Here is a 6,114-nt window from a genome sequence, read left to right on the forward strand (position 1 = left end):
CTGTAAAGTGCTTGTCTGTAAGGACGCAGCTGTTTCTATAGGTCTGATAGCAGTTCTGCACTGACAGATCCCCAGCATGAAGGAACCCTGAGCAGTGTCATCTGAAACATGTTAATTTCATTGACTCTTGATTAGGATAAAAATAATAATCAGTTAAAAAAAACCCTGCTTCATTATGTGCTCATTTGTAACACAGCTACTAAAGAGAAATCTCTCCAACTAGGCAGCAGCACTATAGGGATTTACAGGAGGACACACAGGTTGTTATAACTCCTCATGTCTTAATCAGTTCTCTGAGAAATGTTATGCCCAGCTGAGACCTGGGCACTGCCGGGGGATCTGACAAACCTCTCAAGGAATCAAGGGCCAGTGCCAGAAACAAAGTTACTTTTCATGTTAATGGGTCCCATGGAGGATATTAGAATGGAAACACTGTTGGGAAATGCAGGTTGCGGCAGCAGTCCCATTGGAGCTGATTAGAAAGGAAAGTCAGAGCTGCTGATTAATGCTAGACAAAGGAAGGGGGAAGGTTTGTTCCTATGGCAAGGAGCCCCCTGATGTGTAAAGTGAAAGGGGTCAAGCCAGTTTGACCAGCTCCTGTGAAGGGTGATCCCTTCATTCATAAATTTCACCAGAGTCTCATCTAGCTAGGGGATGTAGTGTGTGTGTGTGGGGGGGGGGGGAGGGGGAATGGATTGCAGTGAAACTGACATGTAAACAAACCAGAGAGACCCACTGGGTTAGCTGAGGCAGCAGGGCCCAGGTACAGTGAGTCAAAGGCAATTCCAGCTGTCTAGGCCTCAGTAACAGATCAGCCAACGTACCTGGATTGTGACAGGCTTTGCTGTCCTGCCCACACACCCCAGCTCTGCCAGTGCCCCTCAGTCCTGACACATAGCCCTCTGCTTTCCCAGTCCTTGGTTGCCTTCACAGCTGTGCTGATGTACCTCAGCCCTGTCATGTAATACCCCTACTATTCCTGGCCCCAAGCCACTTCCCAGCACTGCCAATAATCATAATCATGAGTTACAACTCCTTTTTCCTGGCTGACCTGCCCCAAACACAACGCTGACAAATAGTCAAATTTAGCCCTGCCCCTCTCACTCCCTTCCCCACACAGAGCTCTCTCAATGCAGCAGAGCTGTGACTTGCAGCTCTGCCCACCCCAGTATTCCAGTCCTGGGTGTGCATGCACACAGTCCTGTTGGCACACTAGTCTGCAGCACTGGCCAAGGAGAGTACTAGGGTGACCAGACATCAAATATGAAAAATCAGGACAGGGAGTGGGGGGTAATAGGAGCCTATATAAGAAAAAGATCCAAAACTCGGGACATCTGGCCACCCTAGAGAGTACACCTGCACTGCATTTTAACAGCCAGTCTCACAGCCTGGGTCTGCAGAGCTGAGCCCACAAGGCTCATGCTACGGCACTAAAAAGAGCATGTCAGGCTGGAGCTCGGGTTCTGAAGCCTGGGGAGGGGATGGGCTTCAGATCCTGAGCCCAAATGTCTACACAGTTGTTATCAGTGCTATAGCAGGAGCCCAATTCCTTAGATCCAGGCTCTAAGGCTCACTGCTGAGGATTTCAATGGGGGACAACAGCTAAATACCTGAGCACGCATACACACTAAGCAGAGCTCGTACACTCCAGCAGGGGGCAGCAGCAAAAGACACAAAACAAATACACACACATTCCTTCCAGCAGGGTCCAGCAGTGAAACACACACACACACATACATACACACACACACACCCCTTTGAGATCTATGGCAATGCCGCAGAAGAACTACATCTGGCATTTTGAAAGGAGATTATAGAAATTAGATGTCCAAACTCCATTGACGTCAGGTGTCTAATTCCCTTTGGCTCCATTGAAAATCCCAGCCTAAGTATTATTTTTCATAGAATCATAGAATCTCAGGGTTCGAAGGGACCTCAGGAGGTCATCTAGTCCAACCCCCTGCTCAAAGCAGGACCAAACCCAACTAAATCATCCCAGCCAGGGCTTTGTCAAGCCTGACCTTAAAAACCTCTAAGGAAGGAGATTCCACCACCTCCCTAGGTAACCCATTCCAGTTCTTCACCACCCTACTAGTGAAAAAGTTTTTCCTAATATCCAACCTAAACCTCCCCCTCTGCAACTTGAGACCATTACTCCTTGTTCTGTCATCTTCTACCACTGAGAACAGTCTAGATCCATCCTCTTTGGAACCCCTTTCAGGTAGTTGAAAGCAGCTATCAAATCCCTCCTCATTCTTCTCTTCTGCAGGCTAAACAATCCCAGTTCCCTCAGCCTCTCCTCATAAGTCATGTGTTCCAGCCCCCTAATCATTTTTGTTGCCCTCCGCTGGACTCTCTCCAGTTTATCCACATCCTTCTTGTAGTGTGGGGCCCAAAACTGGACACAGTACTCCAGATGAGGCCTCACCAGTGCTGAATAGAGGGGAATGATCACATCCCTCGATCTGCTGGAAATGCCCCTACTTATACAACCCAAAATGCCATTAGCCTTCTTGGCAACAAGGGCACACTGTTGACTCATATTCAGCTTTTCGTCCACCGTAACCCCTAGGTCCTTTTCTGCAGAACTGCTGCCCAGCCATTCAGTCCCTAGTCTGTAGCAGTGCATGAGATTCTTCCGTCCTAAGTGCAGGACTCTGCACTTGTCCTTGTTGAACCTCATCATATTTCTTTTGGCCCAATCCTCTAATTTGTCTAGGTCCCGCTGTATCCTATCCCTACCCTCCAGCGTATCAACCACTCCTCCCAGTTTAGTGTCATCTGCAAACTTGCTAAGGGTGCAGTCCACACCATCCTACAGATCGTTAATGAAGATATTGAATAAAACCGGCCCCAGCACCGACCCTTGGGGCACCCCACTTGATACCGGCTGCCAACTAGACATGGAACCATTGATCACTACCCGTTGAGCCCGACCATCTAGCCAGTTTTCTATGCACCTTACCGTCCATTCATCCAGCCCATACTTCTTTAACTTGCTGGCAAGAATACTGTGGGAGACTGTATCAAAAGCTTTGCTAAAGTCCAGAAATAGCACATCCACTGCTTTCCCCTCATCCACAGAGCTGGTTATCTCATTATAGAAGGCAATTAGGTTAGTCAGGCATGACTTGCCCTTGGTGAATCCATGCTGACTGTTCCTGATCACTTTCCCCTCCTTTAAGTGGTTCAGAATTGATTCCTTGAGGACTTGTTCCATGATTTTTCCAGGGACTGAGGTGAGACTGACTGGCCTGTAGTTCCCTGGATCTTCCTTCTTCCCTTTTTTAAAGATGGGCACTACATTAGCTTTTTTCCAGTAATCCGGGACCTCCCCCGATCACCATGATTTTTCAAAGATAATGGCCAATGGCTCTGCAATCTCATCGGCCAACTTCTTTAGCACCCTCGGATGCAGCGCATCCGGCCTCATGGACTTGTGCTCGTCCAGCTTTTCTAAATAGTCCCAAACTACTTCTTTCCCCACAGAGAGCTGGTCACCTCCTCCCCATACCGTGCTGCAGAGTGCAGCTGTCTGGGAGGCCCATTGTCTTGTCTGTGAAGACAGAGGCAAAAAAAGCATTGAGTACACTAGCTTTCTCCACATCCTCTGTCACTAGGTTCCCTCCCTCATTCAGCAAGGGGCCCACACTTTCCTTGACTTTTTTTTTCGCCTGAGTCATCCAATTTTGAAAATGTTTGGCCACAAATCAATGTGTCAGTGAATTAGTATGTACACAAACCTTCCTAAGTCTCTTCATGTGGGAGGAAAGGGGGATTACAATTTTCATTTATGGTTAGGGTGCTCCAGGCTAAAAGAATGTTTTCAACACATATTTTATTACATTTTCTCTAAGATCAGGTATACGCTTAAAAACTCCACACCCCTGATCATCAAAGACATGCTAACAAAACTCTCAGTGTCAGGGGCACTGGAATGGGCAGGGGGGGGATGAAGGGGGGACAGGGATCCATGGCCCTCACATGTTTTGCCTTGGAACCCACCCCACCTCTTCCTCCCAAGTTCCTGCCCCCCTCCTCCTGGACAGGCTGTCAGCCGGAGCCCCGTTGAGGAGCCCAGGCAGCTGTAGGGAGCTGCAGACCCCACCCCCTGGACTCCCCACCCAGGGCAAGTGGAGAATCTGCAGCTCCACACAGCTGCCCATACGTCTCTTACCATGGCTGGGCTGCAGCTCCTAGGCCCCACCCCCCAGCTGGAGCTGGGTTGGGGTAAGAGCTGCCCAGGCAGCTGTGAGGAGCTGCAGACCCTCCACCTGCCCTGGGCGAGGGGCCTGGGAGAAAGGGGACATGGGCTGGGGGATGCTGTCGGGCTCCCCCCACCCCAGACAGGTGGAGGATCCGTGGTTCCCCAGAGCTGCCTGGGCTGGGCTCATACTGCTGTCTCGGCCAGGGGGCAGGGCCTCATAGGAAAGAGGAGAGGAGAGGTGGAGCCACAGAGGGGTTGGGGGCCTCTGGCTCCCCCGCTTCTGGGAAGGCTCTGCCACCCCTGCTCAGTGTATGACATCTGTTGGCATAGGCTCTGTGGTGTAAAGTTAGGGTAAGATTTGTAAAGGTATTTAGGCACCTAATGAGATTTTGAAAAGTACCTAAGCACCTAACACCCATTGAAATAAATGAGTTTGAAAGGCCCGGGAGCTTCAGAAATTCCCACTAGGCCCCTAAATCCCTTTAAAATCTGGCCCCTGTATGGACAGAGCCCATAGCACAGGCCAGAGCCCCTCGCCCAACCATTGCAGCATGGAGATGAAGCCGATCTCATGTTTCGGGCACTGAACTGGACTCAGAAATCTCCTCTCAGTTCCTGGCTTTGTCCCAGACTCCCTGAGGGACAATGAGCCATGATTTCAACCTACAATGGGAATTATGTGTCCAAATCTCTTAGGAAGGTTAGAAAAGCTCAACCTTCATTCTTGTGGGCCATATCGCAAGCTAGTGTAAATTAGCATTTGGTCCACTGGATTCAGTGGGACCAGATCCCCAACTGATGTAAATTGACCATAGCTACATTGGAGTGAATGGAGCCTGATTCCCAGTTGGTGTAAATCAGCCTTCACTCCATTGGAGTCCGATAGGTCAAATCCCCAGCTGATATCAACCACACCTAGCTCCACTGGAGTAAATGGTCCAGATACCCAAGTGGTGTAAATCAGCCACAGCCCCACTGGAGTCAATGAGCCTTTTACTCAGCTGGTGTCAATCAACCATCACATCACTCAAGTCAAAGAGCAAGATTTCCAGCTGGTGTAAAGGAGCCATAGATCCATCCAAGTCAATGGGGCCCAGGGGCTACCTGTGTGACTGCACGTCACTTAAGCTGCCTGGTGACTCAGTTTCCCCATCTGTGAAATAGGGATAATGGCTTCTCCTTTCCTCTCCGGGGAGTTGTGACACTAAATTGTTAATTCTTGTCGGGCCCTAAGGTACCACAGCACCTTGGAAGGTGGCATTGTAGAGTCTGAGGAATCAGCCATCTGTGCCTCAGCTCCCCTCCCTTTGGAATGAAGATAAAGCTCTTTCCCTACCTTACTGGCTGTGGAGAGTTGGGACACTGCTGTGCTCTGAAACCTTCAGCTACCTGGACAGACATTGCAATCCCAAACAATGGGCCCCAAACATGACCCCCTGGAGAGCAAAGCCAAGCTCCTACTGGCCTCAGGGTTACCAGGATTGTGGCCTGTGGCCTGTGCTTGCTGGTGGATTAATAGTAAAAAGGCAAATATCTGAGGTGGCCTCTGGCCTGGGACACTGTGATCCAGTCTAAGTTCAGAGTGCCCAATGGCGCTGGTGTTCTGGAATTATCACTGGCAAATACAGGACCATAAGGTATGAGTGAAGAAAAAAAGATGGAGCTTGCAGATGATAGCAAAGAAATTTTGTTTTCTTTATGAGATCACAAGAGAGCAACAAAGGAGAAGGAATGAGACAGAAGAGGCACTGGATATATGGAGATAATAATTCATAGATTTATAGATTTTTAAACCCAGAAATGACCACAGGGATCATCTATCCTGACTTAGATAACACAGTACAGAGAACTTTTCTGAAATAATTTCTGCTTCAGTCCAATAGGTGGAGGTCAATTAGAGAAACAAA

The sequence above is a fragment of the Mauremys reevesii genome, linkage group 13 (genome assembly GCF_016161935.1).
Source record: "Mauremys reevesii isolate NIE-2019 linkage group 13, ASM1616193v1, whole genome shotgun sequence".
NCBI lineage: Eukaryota > Metazoa > Chordata > Testudines > Geoemydidae > Mauremys > Mauremys reevesii.